Below are 23,050 nucleotides of genomic sequence, written 5' to 3' on the forward strand. Positions count from 1 at the left end.
GATTTTGGAACAGCGTGTGGGTGCTATTCTGTCATTCTGCGAAACGGATTAATCTGAGATGTACCCTTTACCCGGTGGCCCCTGCAAGATGCAATTTTCACCCCCACACTACTACAGAAGTCAGACAGACGCTCCTAACGTTCTAAAGACAAATACCTGAAAAACTTTCATCAACAAATGTCTTCTGGAGTCGTCCGCTGTAAGGTAATAACACAAAAATTCACAAAATTTCTTACGTAAGTACGAGTAGTGGGCTACTTGGGTACTGGAGTAGTGCTAGTTAGTGTAAGAAAAACATGGAACTAACGAAAATTATTATTTAGTTTGCAAAAATTCTGAGAAATCACAATGGCACTTTTAGTTATGAACTGAACAAGTTATTTCCGGGTTCTTTTCGGAATGTGAAGTTAACTCTTAAGGATAGGATTTGATAATGAAATTTCTATACAAAGTTTAAGATTGTTATTGACTTGACCGAATGGCTGAGAGCCGCGCCTACTCAACTTGAATAATTATCAGTTAAAATGTTGCTAGGTATGGTTGAGGCTGTCACGTGTGAAATGCAGTGAAGTGTATTGTTGTGGAGGAAACATGGGGCTCGCAAGAGCTGTAGTGCACAATACCATAAGCTGCAATGACTGCTGTTTGCGCCGCTCGCTACTGACAAATAAAATAACTCTCGTTCTATCTGGATTGACCTTTGCCAATCAAACTCTCCCTATGCCTTGATGAAGTCAAGGACTCCTATTCGCCCCTAGTCTAACTATTGGCGTGGTACACCGGTCAGACAACCAGTCCACCGTGATGCCACTCAAAAATTCGCTCACAGGCATTTAACTATAACTCTGTTTGTTCACACCGCATAATAAGTGTGGTGGCCAACACAGTGAACAACGCTTAATCGCAAGGACTCAATATAGAGTCGCACTCGGATTCGCTCTCGACAGAGGTGCTCTCCCAGTGAAGTACTGAGGAGAGACTTGTTCCTCACTCTTTGAGTACACGTACGAGCGCACACGCTCTCGTTACATGTTCTCACTCCAAGAGCGACAACGGAACGGCCCCTCTCCATGCCAGACATGAAGGGGTATATCTTTGGTCTCTTCCATTACGCCTTCAGCTCAAGGCGTCAGGAATATCGTCTGCCAATCATCATTGCTCTTCTAAAATGGGAGAATGACGTTTCGTTTAAGGCGACCAATCCGGAAATCTGTAGCATCGGCGTTTGGCGTTTGCTGTCTCCCTGTTAAAACCTCTGAAACTGCGTGCTATGTTTGTAAAGAATGTGTAGGCTGGGCGCTCCCACACAATGTAGCGGAAGTTGCTTTTAAGCGGAACACGGGGTTGTTCTCCCCTTTTACTCGGGCAAATGCTGTCTGCTCCATGGGCAGTCGCTGTCCGACGTAGATAGGCTGAATCGTCCTCTGAAGGGTCCGGCCTCTCGGTGTGCAGTCCGCCTCTCCCGAACTAAAAGCTCTTGTGACTGTCGTGTCTTGAATGTGTGTATGTATGCCAGCCTCGAGTATCTCAACCCCGGTATTTGCGTATACAAAATTGACTATATCTTATCGAGTTTGGGTTCGAATGAAGCGTCTTGATGTGCGGAATGTGACTGTGAGGGCGGAATACGTAAGCAATGAAGGTCAGGAGACCACAACGTCTTACAATATTATGTTCGAAAATTATGAATTACCTCAAGGAAAACGGTCTATTGACACAATCGACACGGATTTAGAAAAAATGGTTCTTGTGCAACATAAGTAGCTCTTTGTTCACATGAAGTGTTGAGTGCTGTCGACAAAGGATTTGAAATTGATTAAGTATTTCTAGATTTCCCGAAGGCTTTTGACACTGTACCTCACAAGCGACTTGTAATCAAATTGCATACTTATGGAATATCGTCTCAGTTATGCGACCGGATTCGTGATTTCCGGTCAGAGAGATCACAGTTTGTAGTACACTCATTATCAAAAAGAAACAGAACACCCTAAACGACTAGAGAGATACGATGTTTACATTCACAGGACATACACATTAGTAGTTCTGCAGATATGATCAGCATTTGCGCCATGTCGGTTCAAGGTCAACATTGATATCGCAGAGCAAACCACCTACCAGTAAAATGTGCCGGGTGTTCTCGTTGTCTCTACAAACCGGAGGTAATGGATTAGTGTGACATGAGCACATGTGCAGGATGCCTCCCATACGTTTGTGTGAACCATACCGTCAGATCACTGAGTTTGAAATAGGGCGCAGTATTGGCAAGAGAGAAAGTGATGCACCCATCCAGGAAATTGCTGTTCATGGGGGACGAAGTGTTTCGACAGTGTACAGATGCGCGCAGAATGGTTCACGGAAGGCCGTAGAACACGAAGAGCTGGGTCATGTCCCACCACCCTCGAGAAGATCGACACCTCCTCCGAATAGCACTGCAGGACAGATCTGGGTCCTCCTCGGCTCTGACGCAACAGAGGAATAATGTAACACATTGTACACTACCAGGGGTGACATTTCGTCGCCGTTTATTACGACATGGGTTACGTGCATGTCGTCCACTTCTCTGCCTACATTTGGCGAATGTGCAGAAACATGCTAGACGGCAGTGGTGCGTGGAACGACGTCACTGGGGACAGAAATGGCGTCAGATAGTGTTTTCGGACGAATCCAGATTCCGTTTGCTTGAAAATGATGGCAGTATTTAGGTTCGTCGCAGACGGGGGGAGCGGCATCACAGTGACTGCGTTCGCAAAAGACACATGGTGTCAACTCAAAGCTTTACAGTGCTATTGGGTACAACCACAAATCACAGTTGGTGCTTGTCCAGAGCACTGTGACCAGTGTGACCTACGTGAATGACATCCTGCCACCCGCAGCCATACCCTTTCTGTGCAACACCCCAGAAGCCATTTTTCAGCAAGACAATATATGACCACATGCTGCAGCACGAACACGTGTCTCCTTGGTGTCACAGGATGTCAGCCTTTTGCCCTGTCCCACCAGATTACCAGACTTGTCGTCAATCGAAAATGTGTGAGACATTGTGAAACAAGGGGTGCATCGCTGTGACCCAATGCCAACCACCACAGATGAACTTTGGAACCAGGTGAATGCAGCATGGATGTCTATACTATAGAACGCCATCCACACCGTATACGCGTTGATACTGTCACACGTGGTGGACCCTGTGCAATAGGACACATGCTGAACCGTAGTGACTGAAATGCTAATTATTTCTGCAGAACATACTGATGTACATGTCCTGTGAATATGAACGTCTCTCTAGATATTCAAGGTATTTTTTTGTGAATATGAATGTAACTGAGTAAAATAGAAGTGATTTATGTGGTCTCCCAAGGTAGTGTTATAGCCCGTTTGCTGTTCCTTATCTATATAAATGATTTAGGAGACAGTCTGAGCAGCCGTCTTAGGTTGGTTGCTGACGATGCTGCCGTTTATCGTTTAGTAAAGTCATTAGATGATCAAAACAAACTGCACAACGATTTGGATAAGACATCTACACTAAACAGCCAAAGAAACTGATACGATTGCCTAATATCTTGTAGGTCCCGGCGAGCAGGCAGAAGTGTCGCAGCTCGACGTGGCATGGACCGTCGACTAATGTCTGAAGTAGTGCTAGAGGGGACTGACAGCATGAAGAGTCGAGGGGCTGGAAATCTCTTCTGAACAACACATTGTAAGACATTCCAGATATACTCAATAATGTTCATGTCTGGGGAGTTTGATGGCCAGCGGAAGTGTTTTAACTAAGAAGATTATTCCTGGAGCCACTCTGTAGCAGTTCTGGACGTGTGGGGTGTCGCATTGTCCTTCTGTAATTGCCCACGTCCGTCGGAATGCACAATGTACGTGAATGGATGCAGGTGATCAGACAAGATGCTTATGTACGTGTCACCCGTCAGAATCGTATCTATACATATCAGGGGTCCCATATCACTCCAACTGCAAAAGCCCTACACATTCGCAGAGCCTCCACTAGCTTGAACAGTTCCCTGCTAACATTCAGGGTCTATGGAGTCATGAAGTTGTCTCCATAGCGGTAACGTCCATTAGCTCGAGACAATTTGAAAGGAGACTCGTCCGACCTGGCAACGTGTTTCCAGTGATAAACGATCCAATGTCGGTGTTGACGAGCCCAGGCGAGGCGTAAAGCTTTGTGTCGTGTAGTCATCAAGAGTACACGATGGGGCCTTCGGCTCCGAAAGCCCAATCTACGACGTTTCGTTGAACACATGCTGACATTTGTTGATGGGCCATCATTGAAATCTGCAGCAATCTCAGCAAGGTTTGCCCTTTTGTCTCGTTGAACGATTCTCTTCAGTCGTCATTGCTCCCGTTCTTGCAGGATCTTTTTCCGGCCTCAGCGATGTCGGAGATTTGATGTTTTACAGATTCCTGAAATTCACGGTACACTCGTGAAATGATCGTATGGGAAAATCCCCACTTCACCTCGGAGATTCTGTATTCCATCGCTCGTGCGCCGACTATAACACCACGTTCAAACTCACTTAAATCTTGATAACCTGCCATTGTAGCAGCAGTAATGGATCTATCAGCTGTGCCAGACGCCCGTTGACTTATATAGGCGTTGCCGACCGCAGTGCCATATTCTGCCTGTTTACATATCTCTGTAATTGAATGTGCAGGCCTATACCAGTTTCTTTGGCGCTTCAGTGTATACGGAGAAAAAATGGACAATTGACGATAATAGTGGAGAGTGAGATGTCATCCACTTCACTGCTAATAGGAATCCATTATACTTAGGTTACACGATAAATCCATCAAAACTAAAGGCTGTATGGTCATCTAAATACCTAAGTTTTACAATTACGAACAACTTAAATCGGAAAGGACACACAGAAAATGTTGTGGGGAATGTGCATCAAAGACTGCGTTTTATTGGCAGAACACTTAGAAGATGCAACACATCTACTAAAGAAACTGGCTACACTACGCCTGTCCGTTCTCTTTTGGTGTACTGGTACGCGATGTGGGATCCTTTCCAGATAGGATTAATGGAATTCATCAATAAAAGTTAAAAGGATGGCAGTACGTTTTGTATTATCGAGAGATAGAGCAAAGAGTGCCAAGGACATAATACAAGATTTGGGGTGAAGGTCATTCAGACAAAGACGTTTCTCGTGGCGGCGGTATCTTGTCACGAAATTTCAATCAACAGCTTTCTCTTCCGAATGCGAAAGTGTCTTGTTGACGCTGACCTACCTATGGAGAAATGGTCATCATAATAAATTAAGAAAAATCAAAGTTCGCACAGAAAGATACAAGTGTCCGTTTTTTCCGCGCACTGTTTGAGAGTGGAATAACAGAGAATTATTGTGAAAGTGTTCCGATGAACACTCTGCCAGTTACTTAAGAGTGATTTGCAGAGTAGCTACACAGATATAGATGTAGGGAGATAATGCCATTAAAGTTGAGAATTCATGGAAGAAAAGAGAGACTAATGCTGCGTTAAAATTAAAATCGACACACACAAAATAGGAACCAAAACAAAATTACAACTTTCTCCACTGTTACTGAATCACACCTGAGCAGGAGGTCATACTGCAGAGAGGTTTAAATCGTAGTCCAAGCTTTCTCACCAAATTTAGCAAATTCCACAATTCTCAATATACACTCCTGGAAATTGAAATAAGAACACCGTGAATTCATTGTCCCAGGAAGGGGAAACTTTATTGACACATTCCTGGGGTCAGATACATCACATGATCACACTGACAGAACCACAGGCACATAGACACAGGCAACAGAGCATGCACAATGTCGGCACTAGTACAGTGTATATCCACCTTTCGCAGCAATGCAGGCTGCTATTCTCCCATGGAGACGATCGTAGAGATGCTGGATGTAGTCCTGTGGAACGGCTTGCCATGCCATTTCCACCTGGCGCCTCAGTTGGACCAGCGTTCGTGCTGGACGTGCAGACCGCGTGAGACGACGCTTCATCCAGTCCCAAACATGCTCAATGGGGGACAGATCCGGAGATCTTGCTGGCCAGGGTAGTTGACTTACACCTTCTAGAGCACGTTGGGTGGCACGGGATACATGCGGACGTGCATTGTCCTGTTGGAACAGCAAGTTCCCTTGCCGGTCTAGGAATGGTAGAACGATGGGTTCGATGACGGTTTGGATGTACCGTGCACTATTCAGTGTCCCCTCGACGATCACCAGTGGTGTACGGCCAGTGTAGGAGATCGCTCCCCACACCATGATCCGGGTGTTGGCCCTGTGTGCCTCGGTCGTATGCAGTCCTGATTGTGGCGCTCACCTGCACGGCGCCAAACACGCATACGACCATCATTGGCACCAAGGCAGAAGCGACTCTCATCGCTGAAGACGACACGTCTCCATTCGTCCCTCCATTCACGCCTGTCGCGACACCACTGGAGGCGGGCTGCACGATGTTGGGGCGTGAGCGGAAGACGGCCTAACGGTGTGCGGGACCGTAGCCCAGCTTCATGGAGACGGTTGCGAATGGTCCTCGCCGATACCCCAGGAGCAACAGTGTCCCTAATTTGCTGGGAAGTGGCGGTGCGGTCCCCTACGGCACTGCGTAGGATCCTACGGTCTTGGCGTGCATCCGTGCGTCGCTGCGGTCCGGTCCCAGGTCGACGGGCACGTGCACCTTCCGCCGACCACTGGCGACAACATCGATGTACTGTGGAGACCTCACGCCCCACGTGTTGAGCAATTCGGCGGTACGTCCACCCGGCCTCCCGCATGCCCACTATACGCCCTCGCTCAAAGTCCGTCAACTGCACATACGGTTCACGTCCACGCTGTCGCGGCATGCTACCAGTGTTAAAGACTGCGATGGAGCTCCGTATGCCACGGCAAACTGGCTGACACTGACGGCGGCGGTGCACAAATGCTGCGCAGCTAGCGCCATTCGACGGCCAACACCGCGGTTCCTGGTGTGTCCGCTGTGCCGTGCGTGTGATCATTGCTTGTACAGCCCTCTCGCAGTGTTCGGAGCAAGTATGGTGGGTCTGACACACCGGTGTCAATGTGTTCTTTTTTCCATTTCCAGGAGTGTATTTTAAAATCGTAATGTAAAGTTGTGCCTAGTCTGGGTGTAATTAGTCCCACGCGTTAACAGGCACAATGCTGGCCGGTATCTTCGCATTGTGCACATGTGGCGGTCGAGCCGTGCAAAAACTACTTCAGTAAAAAGGAACAAAATTCAAATCTCTCAATCGTAACACGCGACTCACTTCAAGACCCGAGCTAAATGCTGAGGGCTATATCTCTGGCCATGGAGACTCATTATTGGAAATTATCAACCTGCTTAAACCAAGGAATGAAATTTATATCCGGATCATTATGCTTTCGAATTTAGAAAAGCACCGTGTTTAAACAGATTCTAAATGTTTCTCAAGTGAAGGAATAACCGTGCTGATAACATATGGCCCACGTTGGCACCAACAAAGACACAAACATAATTCAAACGTCACTCATGAGAAGTGATGAAAAGTACGTACCAATTATAATCGAAAGCACTCCCAAATGCATAATGAAATATACTAAGTAGTTTCCTAACCAAAACGAGTAACTGTTGTCATTAACCGAAACACGATGTACCAAAACACGTTCCGAAGAATATCGTACTAACCACACCAGCGTCCGGACCAAAGGTAAGGATTCTGAGACGCCAGTCGGTGACCGTTTCTGTGGGGACCAGCAGTGTCTTTTAAAGGTTTGGAGTGGACAGTGGGCAGGAAATGCTCTGATTGCAGAGAACCAAAGTTTGAGAACCATTCAAGAAGATCGGCCAACGGTGGTTGCCTCAAAACTAATTTTACTAAAGGGAGTGGGGGTGGTTCTTATTGCCAGTGTCACTGAGAGAAACCAATGGGAACGCCTTGAGTCGAAAATAAGCACCTCTCTAGACCTCTTTGCAGAAGATTAACAAGATTAAGGGGAGGTTTACTATCTTTTGGCTCAAAAATCAATTTTTTAAAATTGCATTTTTTATCTATAAAAGTGTTTAAAGTCCACCCCTGAAACGGTATCTCCGAATACGGAACGGAAATGTTTGTTATTTGCGGTTGAACAAAAAAATGCACCTGCCTAAGATCGGCCTTTTGCACGCACCAATTTTTTTTTTCTTTCGGAGGACGAGTTATTGTACAGGTGCTTGGGAAGAAACACACAAAATTAAAATGAAATTGTGAATGCGTGTGTTGGAAGTTAGCCCCCAAGCACCTACATCTACATCTACATCTACATCTACATGACTACTCTGCAGTTCACATTTAAGTGCTTGGCAGAGGGTTCATCGAACCACAATCATACTATCTCTCTATCATTCCACTCCCGAACAGCGCGCGGGAAAAACGAGCACCTAAACCTTTCTGTTCGAGCTCTGATTTCTCTTATTTTATTTTGTTGATCATTCCTACCTATGTAGGTTGGGCTCAACAAAATATTTTCGCATTCGGAAGAGAAAGTCGGTGACTGACATTTCGTAATTAGATCTCGCCGAGACGAAAAACGTCTTTGCTTTAATGACTTCCATCCCAACTCGCGTATCATATCTGCCACACTCTCTCCCCTATTACGTGATAATACAAAACGAGCTGCCCTTTTTTGCACCCTTTCGATGTCCTCCGTCAATCCCACCTGGTAAGGATCCCACACCGCGCAGCAATATTCTAACAGAGGAAGAACGAGTGTAGTGTAAGCTGTCTCTTTAGTGGACTTGTTGCATCTTCTAAGTGTCCTGCCAATGAAACGCAACCTTTGGCACGCCTTACTCACAATATTATCTATGTGGTCTTTCCAACTGAAGTTGTTCGTAATTTTAACACCCAGGTAATTAGTTGAATTGACAGCCTTGAGAATTGTACTATTTATCGAGTAATCGAATTCCAACGGATTTCTCTTGGAACTCAGGTGGATCACCTCACACTTTTCGTTATTTAGCGTCAGCTCCCACCTGCCACACCATACAACAATCTTTTCTAAATCGCTTTGCAACTGATACTGGGCTTCGGATGACCTTACTAGACGGTAAATTACGGTATCATCTGCGAACAACCTAAGGGAACTGCTCAGATTGTCACCCAGGTCATTTATATAGATCAGGAACAGCACAGGTCCCAGGACGCTTCCCTGGGGAACATCTGATATCACTTCAGTTTTACTCGATGATTTGCCGTCTATTACTACGAACTGCGACCTTCCTGACAGGAAATCACGAATCCAGTCGCACAACTGAGACGATACCCCATAGGCCCGCAGCTTGATTAGAAGTCGCTTGTGAGGAACGGTATCAAAAGCTTTCCGGAAATCTAGAAATACGGAATCATCTTGAGATCCCCTGTCGATAGCGGCCATTACTTCGTGCGAATAAAGACCTAGCTGCGTTGCACAAGAACGATGATTTCTGAAACCATGCTGATTACGTATCAATAAATCGTTCCCTTCGATGTGATTCATAATGTTTGAATACAGTATATGCTCCAAAACCCTACCGCAAACCGACGTCAATGATATAGGTCTGTAGTTCCTACTACCCTTCTTAAACACTGGTGCGACCTGCGCAATTTTCCAATCTGTAGGTACAAATCTATCGGTGAGCGAGCGGTTGTATATGATTGCTAAGTAGGGAGCTATTGTATCAGCGTAATCTGAAAGGAACCTAATCGCTTGATACGGGCATGTCTTCAGGTCCAGATTGTATACCGATTTGAGTTGCTTCGCAACCCCTAAGGTATCTACTTCTAAGAAACTCATGCTAGCAGCTGTTCGTGTTTCAAACTCTGGAATATTCCATTCGTCTTCCCTGGTGAAGGAATTTCGGAAAACTGCGTTCAATAACTCCGCTTTAGCGGCACAGTCGTCGGTAACAGTACCATCGGCACTGCGCAGCGAAGGTGTTGACTGCGTCTTGCCACTTGTGTACTTTACGTACGACCAGAACTTCTTCGGATTTTCTACCAAATTTCGAGACAATGTTTCGTTGTAGAACCTATTAAAGGCATCTCGCATTGAAGTCCGTGCCAAATGTCGCGCGCATTTGCATTCTGGTGCGAAGACTGTGGAGTTTGCGACTTTCCTGGCAGTGAGCAGGTTCAACGAGAGGTATTCAGCAATTCTGAAGACAATGATGGACGTCATCCTGGGACTCTATTCGACGTAATTCGCCAAGCATTCGGACGACCACCGGATTCAAGCGGCCGAAAACCGCTTGTCACCGGCTGTACGAGCGGTTCTGTAGCAGCGCAGGATGGCCCAGATCGAGCAGAACGCCCTCTGTGAGGAAGAGGAAGGACTAGTTTATGGATCCGGAATAGCAGACTGAACGTACGTTGCATAATACTGCATTTATATGTAGTCAAACTTCAAACGCGTTTTTCTCGAAGTGACTTTTTTACCGCGCGGTATGGTAACTTCAAATCTACTGAACCGATTGGCATGATTCTTTGTTTCCGACGAAGCTAACTAAACTGTCTAGGAGTTGTACAACTTTTATTTCGATCCATCAACTCTAAATATTTTTACTTGGCTGACGAAGTTGAAAAATCGAGGAAAAAACCCTATTTTTTTCAAATGACCGCCATTTTGTTTCCTATGGTCCAAATAACTTAAGCGAGGTACAACTCCTAAAGAATATTATATACTTCGCTAACGTCAACTCAGTTTTGATTTAAGACGAGCCGGCTGACCTGTGACATACCGCGCGTGGAGGTCGACATCGAAATTTTGTTTCGTTCCAACGGCACTTCCGCCTTTGCTCTTCGACATTTCCGGTCGAAAAATTCCAGTTTGTAGAGGAAATATCAATAAACATTTTTACCAAATTTGACATTGGTATCTATAACACATCCCGAGAAAAAAATTCTCAAAGAACATGCATTTTTCGGGCCAAAGATAGTAAACCTCCCCTTAACACTACACCACCATCCTCACCAACAGATTCGTTCCATACACCCACATTGCAGAAACTAATCTGGGATATGCAGTGGATGAGAAATGGGTGATGGCGATTAAGCAAAATAAATACAGTCACAACATAAATATTCTCTTCCGAACGGGTACAACGCACAGAGAAACCGCTCGTGCAGCACATAAACGATTATGCCGGACAACGCTAAGAAAGCCACCTTTCGTGCTCACTAGGTAGATGCCCTGACCACCACCCCACCCTGATACAGGGGTTTTGCAAAACCACACGGACTGCCCTTGCATACTTCCCTGCTCAATCCAAATTCCCACTCACATCCCATCCTCCTTGGTATTCTTCCTAAACACGTGTTGGTTAGAGCACCTGCCTAGTGAATAGGAGACCAGAGTTCGAATCCTGGCCTTTGTATAAACTTTCATTCGTCTCTTCAGTCTACACATATACACCATGGATGCTTAAGACATGAAAAGGTCTCTGGAACAATATAGTTCCATTTCATTACAGGACTACGCCTGGGTTTCGGGCGGGATCCCCCATTTCGTTCGATCCTGAGATGCTGCTCCAATACAACTGGAGAGTCTCTGCAACAATGTTTGAATTTAAGGGAAACATCAAGTGCGCTGACGCGTGAATGGGAATTTTGATTGAGGAGGGAGCCATGCTACGGTAGTCCATCAGTTCTGCAAAGTGACTGTACAGAGTGGCGTAGTGGTTAGCGCACCTAACTAGTAAACAGGAGACTCAGTTTAGAAACGCAGCCTTGGTACAAATTTTCATTTCTAGCTCCAGTCTGCATACGTATAGTATAGATATCTGAGATTTGAAAAGTTCTGTGGAACCATATAGCTTCATCTGATTAAATACGTTTGCTGATCAGAAACTTGCTATCAGACTTCACTCCAATAACCTGTAATGAATTACTTAAAGAAATATAACTCCATTTCTTCAGCTGCTTCGTTCCATATCAACATTAATATAGATAAATCAATAAGAAAAATAAATCAGTTAAATTCAAAACCTCTCTGCAGTGCTTTCTCCTGGAGATGTTATTGGAGAGAGAAGCATGCAGGTTTTTGGGCAGGAAGATCAACCATGGACCAAATATTCACCATGTGAAAAATCTGGGAGAAGTGCTGGTATTTCAACCACCGGTTCCTGGTATCATTTGTTGATTTGTCAAGATCGTACGACAGCATACGGAAATTACATATGTACAAAATACTGCGGGAGCTTGGCATACCAAGAAGGTAATTAACTTGGTGAAAGCAAGTAAAGCAGAGAAAAAGCCTAACACCAATGGAAGCTGTCCAAGGAATTCAACATCAGAACACGTGTGAGGCACGGTGATGCTAATTCACCATCGCTTTTTTTAAAATTTTGTCAGTAATTTGGGAAGTGAAAAGGTAAAGAGGTGAAGCTGAACAGAAGAACACAGCTATTGGCATACGCAGGAAACATTGCAGTAGAAATAACGGAGTCAGAGGAACAAATGGAAGAAACCGTATACAGGGTGTTACAAAAAGGTACGGCCAAACTTTCAGGAAACATTCCTCACACACAAAGAAAGAAGATATGTTATGTGGACATGTGTCCTGAAACGCATACTAGAGCTCATTTTATTACTTCTCTTCAAATCACATTAATCATGGAATGGAAACTCACAGAAACAGAACGTACCAGCGTGACTTCAAACACTTTGTTACAGGAAATGTTCAAAATGTCCTCCGTTAGCGAGGATACATGTATCCACCCTCTGTCGCATGGAATCCCTGATGCGCTGATGCAGCCCTGAGAATGGCGTATTGTATCACAGCCGTCCACATTACGAGCACGAAGAGTCTCTACATTTGGTACCGGGTTTGCGTAGACAAGAGCTTTCAAATGCCCCCTTAAATGAAAGTCAAGAGGGTTGAGGTCAGGAGAGCGTGGAGGCCATGGAATTGGTCCGCCTCTACCAATCCATCGGTCACCGAATCAGTTGTTGAGAAGAGTACGAACACTTCGACTGAAAGGTGCAGGAGCTCCATCGTGCATGAACCACATGTTGTGTCGTACTTGTAAAGGCACATGTTCTAGCAGCACAGGTAGAGTATCCCGTATGAAATCATGATAACGTGCTCTATTGAGCGTAGGTGGACGGAACTAAAATGAGCTCTAACATGGAAATTAAACGTTTCCGGACATATGTCCACATAACATCTTTTCTTTATTTGTGTGTGGGGAATGTTTCCTGAAAGTTTGGCCGTACCTTTTTGCAACACCCTGTATAACGCCAGTAAGAATGGATTAGGGATTAATATAGAGAAGACTGAAATGACAGAAATATCCAGAGAAGCCCCTAATAATAGACCATTACACGTTGAAATACGCAAGATAAGCAGAGTGGAAAATTTTAAACACGTTGGCACTTGCTTTAACAGTTTTTTTCCTGCATCCTACGTCCTTAATTATTTGTTGAATGTATTCCGGTCTCTGCCTTCCTCTACAGTTTTTAACCTCTACAGCTCCCTCTAGTACCATCATGCTGTCCCTTCTTCTTTTCAGTGTTTTTCCCATATTCCTTTCGTCTCCGATTCTGTGCAGGACCTATCAGTCCACTTAGCTTTCAACATTCATCTGTAGCACCACATCTCAAATGCTTGGACTCTCTTCTGTTCTGGTTTTCCCACAGATCATGTTTCACTACCATACAATGCTGTGCTTTAAAAGTGAATTTTCAGAATTTCTTCCAAAAATCAAAGCCGATGTTTGACACTAGCAGACTTCTGCTGGCCACGAATGCCCTTTTTGCCAGTGGTAGTCTGCTTTTGATGTCCTCCTTGCATCGTCCGTCATTGGTTATTTTGCTGCCTAGGTAGCATATGGTTCAAATGTTTCTGAGCACTATAGGACTTAACATCGGAGTTCATCAGTCCCCTAGAACTTAGAACTACTTAAACCTAAATAACCTAAGGACATCACACTCACCCATGCCTGTTGCAGGATTCGAACCTGCGACCGTAGCGGTCGCGCGGTTCCAGACTGAAGCGCCTAGAACCGCTTGGCCACCACGGCCGGCGCCTAGGTAGCAGAATTCCCTAACTTAATCTACTTTGTAACCATCACTCCTGATTTTCTGCTACTTCTCATTACTTTCGCCTTACTTGGATTTGCTCTCAGTCCATATTCTATATTCATTAGATCGTTCTTGTCATTCAGCAGATCGTGTAATTCTTCTTCGCTGTCACTGAGGATAGGAGCGTCATCAGTTAACCTTATCATTGATAACCTTTCACCACGAATTTCAATTCAACATTTGAACGTTTCCTTTATTTTAGTCATTACTTCTTCGATGTGTGGGTTGAACGGTAGGGGCGAACAACTACATCCCTGCCTTTCACCCTTTTGAATGCGGCCGCTTCGTTCTTGGTCGTCCACTCCTATCTTTCTCTCTTGGTTCTTGTACATGTTGCATATTACCCGTCTCTCCCTATAGTTTGCCCCTATTTTCCTCAGAATTTCGAACTTCTTGCACTATTTGACATTGTCGAAAGGTTTTTCCAGGCCGGCCAATCCTATGAAGGTGCCTTGATTTTTCTTTAGTCGACAGCCATAAAATAAGAAATTAATCAACGTAAGGTCAACGTGTCTAAAACTTATTTCGGTGTGAAGGAGATAATGTCATCAAAAAATCTGTCATTTAAGTCTAAACTTTAAAGCCTATAGTGCAGTGATGGTACCGTTAGTCTTAAAATGCAACAGAAATGTTACGCACCACAAAAAAGATGAAGATGAAGAGAACCTGCTGATCTGTGAACGGAAAATCATCTTTGGGCCAATCCACGAAGAGAATACATGGAGACACAGAAATAACCAGGAACTATACGACCTAATGAAATAACCGAACATCTTGCAAGAAGTGAAAGCGCGGAAAATAATCCTGAGATTCCACGTTCCCAGGGGACCGGAAATTTGCCATACTAAAGCTGTGCTTATGGGAAAACGTGATGGAACTCGTTCAATTGGAAGACCAATGAAGCGATGCGAGGATGAACTGCAAAACTTATTTCAGCAGTTGGTTTTCCATGAGAACTGGATTCAAGCGTACGAGATCGCCATCTATAGAGCAACATTGTAAGTTCGGCGCAAGACCTTCAGGGTTTGTGATGCCGATATTCATTCATTCACTATGGACTAAAGCTGTTGGGGGCAGTATTATGCTATGGCGGACATTCATCTGGGGTGGCATGGACCTATGGTAATAATCGATGGCACCAACACGGTTATGGGCTAAGTGAATTTTACTGCGGAACAACTGTATCTCCTTATGTTTTACGTCTTCCCTGACAGCGATGCTGTCTTCCAGTATGATAAGTGCCCTTGTCACAGGAGCAGCATAGTGCTGCAGTGGTTTGAGGGGCACGAACTCACGTTGATGTCTTGGCCACCAAAGTCACCTGATCAGTTTCAGAACACACCGATCAGCGAAAATTTTTCAACATAGGGCTGTGCAGTATCCGGCACCAGCGTGATGTATCGCCGGAAATGCATATCCTCCTATTTCCATCTATTGTACTATAAATTTTTTTCCTTATTTTGTTACCTGAAGATATGACATTTCTGTGTTTTTATATATTGTAATTGTTTTACTATATATATATATATATATATATATATATATATATATATATCGATGTATAATTGGTTTGGTTGTTTTTTACGCTGGGAGTGGCCTGGGGAAAACTATGCTATCGAACGATTACATCGATAGATCGTGTGGAGAACCAAAGTGTTTAGGATCTTTGGTAATGTTAACTCTGCCGCATGTCGCACGGGCAGAGGGAGTCTGGCTGGAGTAAGGCGATGGAGCAAGTGTGTTGTGTGACGCTCCCGCGAGTCGCCGCGCTTTCGGGGTTTGGCAGCATGTAATTGCGCTCGACTTGCTGATAGTTTCTGACACGGTGTCGCGGACGGGAAGCATTAGCTGGCGCAGATCAAGAGCCCGTTTCGCCTGGTGACCTTGTCGAGAAGAAGGCGCGCCAACATCCAGCTTCTGCAACAGCGACGGCCGACAGTGAGTGACTGTCGCCACCTCCTCGATCGACGGCTTCAAACCTTCAATCAACCAGCAAGGAAGACTGGAAGCACGTAAAGTTTTAGAACTGTATGTCAGACCTCAGCTTTTCAAACTGTTCAATTTGCCTCACAAAGTTACAGCAACGTAGCATGAACCTTTGTTGCTCATTGTCCCAATTGCATTACCAAGCAGGGTCCCTTCCTTTTCCGGAATGAACCCGAGTGTCGTTGAAATTCAAACGCCAGTATTAAAGTAATATCATTCCATTTCACTGCTTTAATTTCAAAGTTCAGTTAAAGTATTCATAGCTGGCTACAATATTTAGATTACACAAGCACAAATTAAGAGTGCGAGTTTTGTTAACATATTTTAGCTTACCAGTGACTGCAGCTCAGCTTGGTACGTACTAAATTTTACTATTGTTAATTGTTCAGAATCATTTAATTCAAGTTCAAAGTTAAATCTCTTCTTTCTAAATTGCGTAGATTCAAGTAGCTTTTGAAATGATTGTTGAGGTAGCCCAAGACTAACCTTATTTTATTGAATTTCGTAGTGCTTCAGGAGCGAAGTTCACTATTAATTTCAATCACTAAATTAACTTTCAGTTTTCCGGTTTTATTAATTCTTTTGCTAAATTAAGTCAGAGTGTAGCAAAATTTATTACTTCTGACAAACATTCAGTTTTCACACAACACGTGTCAACTGTCAACCTTCAGTTGCCACGCTTTTAGTGCTAATTATATATTTTCAGTTATTATAGTAGTTGTCCATAGGACTGGCGACCGTAATTTTCCCCAAATCTCAAATACCTAATTAATGCCAATCATTTGTTAACTTAACGACTGCACATTTACTTTCTTTATTAATTTTACCCTTTTCTCAAAATTAATTTCCACCTATTTCATTTGCCTTTTTCCTTTCATTTAGATGTAACCCTTTCCTCCCTCTTCACCGACAAATTAACTTCGGTGACGATTGCTTTTCCCAAATTTCCATTAGGTGCACGCGGTTTAATTTTTCACTGTCATTAAGGTCGATAAGTGAGGGGGAGGTTACAGTGAACCCTGTCGACCCAACGACATCGTCAATTTCGACTGCAACGGGCTCGACGAAAAATCCATTCCTAAAGATTGGATAATTGCCACGACACATCTGTGACGGCCACAGGCCACGGGCCCACAATTTACGGTAATATGCGCGTAGAAATATCGTGCCACATACCTGTGTAAAGCTACCAAGAACTCGTCGAATCCATTCCACACAGCGTACCTAATGGGGACGAACGCGCTATTAGACAGCTAGTATAATGCTTTGACTCATAGGTTTATATTGAATCAACTGCCAATCTTCAGAGAGGATGTTTGCTGTAGGCACTGTGTGGGCACTAATTGTTTTGAATTAAAGAACACAATATTTGATCGATGACTTAGTTAAATATACTGTACGACAGAAAAAACGAACCATCATGAAGACATTATTGGTCACAAATAGGTATTCATACAGGTATCGACAGAAAATACAAAATTGTCAACGTTGGTGTTGGTGGATGAACGTGTGACGCTACAGTGCAATTTCACCAAGCACAGTAAACAGGTATCGACCAGAGTGTAAAACCTTTGCAAACTTCATACCGTGTACTCACCTGGGCAGTAACTACGCTTCGCAGACAGCCACCTGAACAACAGATACAGATGTCAGCATTTGAGAGAGGACGTTGTTGGGCTCAAAGAAGCCATCTCAGTAATCGGTGAAGCACGCGACAACTGAATAAGAGCGATGCCCTTATTCGACGATGTTGGGAGGAAGGTGTCTGAAGCATGGGCGAACACAGCGTCAAGAAGGAAGCGGTCGACAAAGACGACAGAATGTGAGGACCGTGCAATAGAGAGGTACTCAGAGCACTGGGTTCTTCATTACCATATATCCGAATATCCGACGTGCGACTTGAGCTTCCGTGACCACAAGGACCATAACAGGAGACTCTCAGAAAGGGGGCTGAGCTCACGGCACACCTTGCTCCGACTACAGCAGATCTCTGCCCCTCGACGAGCTCGCTTGAATTTGTGACGGGCACATTCGGCCTGGAATATCACTGAATAGAGTAGAACTGTATTCAGTGATGAGCCCCGCTTCAGATTGAACCCCAATCACCAGCGAAGTCGTGTCCGGAGACTCTCCGAATATCAACCACACAGTAGTCATTTTTTTTTCCGTCAGTCTTCTGGCTGGTTTGATGTGGCCCGCCACGAATTCCTCTCCTGTGCCAATCTCTAAACATCAGAGTAGCGGTTGCAACCTACCGTCCTCAATTATTTGTAGGATGTACCCCAGCGTGGGTTGTAAGGCTTACCCAGGAGCATATATAGACTCAGACCACAATGTAGTAGTGATGAAGAGTAGGCTGAAGTTGAAGAGAAACAATACGCAAAAAAGTGGGATACGGAAGTACCAAGGAATGATGACAGATGCTTGAAGTTTTCTAAGGCTGTAGATAAAGCATTATGGAGTAGCTCAGTAGGCAGTACAGTTGCAGAGAAATGGATATGTCTATAATGGGCAATACAGAAGTTGAAAAGAAAAACGTAGGTACAACGAAGGTAACTACGAAGAAACCAAGGGTAACAGAAGAAATACTTCAATTGATCGACGAAAGAAGGAAGTACAAAAAACGTTCAGGGAAGTACAGAAATACAAGTCGCTGGGGAATGAAACAAACAGAAAGGAGAGGGAAGCTAATACGAAATAGCTGCATGCACGAAAATGTGAAGAAATCGAAAATGATTGTCAGAAGGACAGACTTAGCATATAGGGAAGTCAAAACAACCTTCGATTAAATTAAAATTAAGGGTGGTAAGATTAAGAGTGCAACGGGAAATCCGCTGTTAAATGCAGAGGAGTGAGCGGATAGGTGGAAGGAGTACAGCGAATGCCTCTATGAGGGGTAAGATATCTCTGATGTGGCAGAAGAAGGAACAGAAGTCGATTTGGAAGAGATAGGGGATCCATTATTAGAATCATAATTTAAGAGAGCTTTGGAGGACTTCAGATCAAATAAGGCAGAAGAGATACATAAAACTACATCAGAACTTCTCACGACAATGGCGGGAGTGGCAACAAACCGACTATTCAAACTGGTATGTAGAATGAATGAGTCTGGTTCTGACATTCGAAAAAATATCATCCACACAATTCCGAAGACTGCAAGAGCTGACAAGTGCGAGAATTATCGCGCACTCAGCTTAAGAGCTCACGCATCTAAGTTGCTAACAAGCGTAATATAGAGAAGAATGGACAAGAAAACTGAGGATGCATAAGATGACGATCAGTTTGACTTTAGGAAAGGGAAAGACACCAGAGAGACAATTCTGATGTTTCGGTTGATAATGGAAGAAAGACTAAAGAAAAATCAAGGCACGTTCATAGGATTTGTAGACCCTTAAAAGGCGTTCGACAATGTAAAACGGTGCAAGATTTTCGAAAGTCTGAGAAAAATAGCCGGCCGGAGTGGCCGTGCGGTTCTAGGCGCTACAGTCTGGAACCGAGCGACCGCTACGGTCGCAGGTTCGAATCCTGCCTCGGGCATGGATGTGTTTGCTGTCCTTAGGTTAGTTAGGTTTAATTAGTTCTAAGTTCTAGGCGACTGATGACCTCAGAAGTTAAGTCGCATAGTGCTCAGAGCCATTTGAACCATTTGAGAATAATAGGGTAAGCTACAGGGAGAGACGGGTAATACACAATATGTACAAGGGCCAAGAGGGAATAACAAGTGTGGGAGACAAACAACAAAGTGCTCGCATTAGGCCGGCCGGGGTGGCCGAGCGGTTCTAGGCGCTACAGTCTGGAACCGCGCGACCGCTACGGTCGCAGGTTCAAATTCTGCCTCGGGCATGGATGTGTGTGATGTCCTTAGGTTAGTTAGGTTTAAGTAGTTCTAAGTTCTAGGGGACTGATGACCTCAGATGTCAAGTCCCATAGAGCTCAGAGCCATTTGAATCATTTGCTCGCATTAAAAATGGTGTAAGGTAGGGATTTAGTCTTTCACGACTACTCTTCAATCTGTACATTGAAGAAGCAATGATGGAAATAAAAGAAAGATTCAGAAGCGGAATTAAAATTCAAGGTGAAAGGATATCAGTGATAAGATTCGCTGATGGCGTTGCTATCCTGAGTGAAAGTGAAGGAGATGTACATGATCTGCTGAATGGAATGAACCGTCTAATGAATAAATCGAAGAAAGACGAAAGTAATGAGATGTAGCAGAAATGAGAACAGCGAGAAATTTAAAATCAAGATTGTTGGTCACGAAGTAGATAAAGTTAAAGACTTCTACTCCCTAGGCAGCAAAATCACCAATGGTGGGCGGAGCAAGGAGAAGATCAAAAGCAGACTAGTACTGGCAAAAAGGCATACCTGGCCAAGAGAAGTTGACTATAATCAAACATTGGCCTTAATTTGAGGGAGAAATGTCCGATAATGTACGTTTGGACACAGCATTGTATGGCAGTGAAACGTGGACTGTGGGGAAACCGAAACAGAAGAGAATCTAAGTATGTGAGGTGTGTTGCTACATACAAACGTTGAAAATTAGGTAGACTGATAAGGTAAGGAATGAGGAGGTTCTGCGCAGAACCGGAGAGGACAGGAATGTGTGGAAAACACTGACAAGGAGAGGGGTCAGGATGACAGGACACCAGTTAAGACATCAGGGAATGACTTCTTTGGTATTAGAGGGATCTGTAGAAGGCAGAAACTGTAGATGAAGACAGAGTTCGGAGTACATCCAGCAAATAATTGAGAACGTAGGTTGCAAGTGCTACTCTGAGATGAAGAGGTTGGCACAGGAGCATAATCGGCGGCGTGCCATATCAAACCTGTCAGAAGACTGAAGATTAAAAAAAATCCCAGTCTCTGTCTATCACTACAGCTTTTACACTCTACAGCTCCCTCTAGTACCGTGGAAGTTACTTCCTGATGTCTTAAAAGATGTCCTACCATCCTGTCCCTTCTTTTTGTCAGTGTTTGCCATATGTCCCTTTCCTCCACGCTTCTCTAGAGAACCTCTTTATCCCTGAGTCCACTTAATTCTTCCTCAAATGAAGACGTATGTTTGATATTAGTAGACTTCTCTTGGTCAGGAACGCCCTTTTTGGCCTTGCTAGTTTGCTATTTATGTCCTCCTTGCTCCGCCCCTCATGGGTTATATTGCTGCCAAAGTAATAGAGTTTCTTAACTTCATGTGCTTGTTGATGACTAATCCTGATGATAAGATTCCCGCTATTCTCAATTTCTGCTACTTCTCATTACTTTCGTCTTTTATCGATTTACTCTCAACCCATATTCTGTACGCATTCTTCTTCACTTTCACTGAGGATAGCAATGTTATCAACGAATCTCATCATTGACAACCTTTCACTTTGAAGCCCACTCTCGACCTTGTCGTTTACATCTTTAATTGCTTGTTCGATGTATAGACTTAACAGCAGAGGTAAAAGACTGCATCCCTGTCTTACATCCTTTTAGTACGAGAACTTCGTTCTTGGTCTTCTGCACTTAATGTTCCCTCTTGTCTCTTACAGATACAGTATACTACCCGTTTTATCCTACAATTTACTCCTATTTTTCTCAGAATTGCGAACATCTTGCAGCATTTGAAATTGTCAAACGCTTTTTCCAAGTCGACAAATGCTTCAAACAAGTGTAGATATTTCTTTAGTCTTGATTCCATTATCAACCACAACGTCAGAACTCCCCCTAGCGCCTGTACCTTTTCTTAAACCAAACTGATCATCATCTAACACATCCTCAATTTTCTTTCCCATTCTTCTGTAAATTATTCATGTCAGCAACTCGGATGCATGAGCTTTTAAGCTGATTGTGCATTAAGCACCTGTCGGCTCTTGCAGTCTTCGGAAGTCTGTAGATGATGTTTATCTGAACGTCAGATGGTATGTCGCCAATCTCTTACATTCTACACACCCACGTGAATAGTGGTTTTGTTGCAACTTCCCCAATGATTTTAGAAATTCCAATTGAATGTGATCCATCCCTTCAGCCCATTCGATCTTAAGTCCTCCTAAGTTCATTTACATGCTGATCCTAATACTGGATCCCCTATATCGACTCCTGTATTTTCTTCTATCATGTCATCAGCCAAGTCTTGCGCCTGATAGAGGCCTTCAGTGTACTCTTTTCACCTATCCGATTTCTCCTCTGCACTTTGCACCAGAATTCCCATAGCGCTCTTAATGTTACCACTCTTGCTTTTAATTTCACCCAATGTTATTTTGACTTTTCTTTAAGCTGTATCAGCCTTTCCAACAATAATATCTTTTACCACTTCTTCACGTTTCTCATGCAGCCATTTCGCCTTAGCTTCCCTGCACTTCCTGTTTATTTCATTCGTAAGCGACTTGTCTTTCTGTATTCCTGAATTTCCCTGAACATTTTTGTACTTCCATCTTTCATCGATCAGCTAAAGTATTTCTTCCGTTATCCACGGTTTATTCGCCGTAATCTTTTTTGTACCTATACTTTTCTTTCCAGCTTCTGTGATTGCCCTCTCTAGAGATGTTCATTCCGCTTCAACTTCAATTCTTACTGGGCTATTCCTTGTCACAGCACCCATAGCCTCGGAGAACTTCAAGAGTATCTCTTCATTCGTTAGTACTTCCGTATCCCACTTCTTTGGTTATTAGTCCTTCTCCACTAATCTTTTAAACTTCAGCCTAGTCTTCATGACTACTGTATTGTGATCTGAGTCTACATCTGCTCCTGCGTACGCCTTACAATACAGTATCTGGTTTCAGAATCTCTGCGTGGCCATGATGTAATCTGACTGAAATGTTCCCCTGTCTCCCGGCCTTTTTCACGTATACTTCCTCCTCTACATCTACATCTACATGTTTACTCTGCAATTCACACTTAAGTGCCTGGCAGAGGATTCATCGGACCATTTACATACTACTTCTCTACCGTTCCACTCTCGAATAGCGCGTGGGAAAAAGGAACACCTAAATCTTTCCGTTCGAAATCTGATTTCTCTTATTTCA

This window comes from Schistocerca cancellata, chromosome 7 (genome assembly GCF_023864275.1).
Source record: "Schistocerca cancellata isolate TAMUIC-IGC-003103 chromosome 7, iqSchCanc2.1, whole genome shotgun sequence".
Lineage (NCBI taxonomy): Eukaryota > Metazoa > Arthropoda > Insecta > Orthoptera > Acrididae > Schistocerca > Schistocerca cancellata.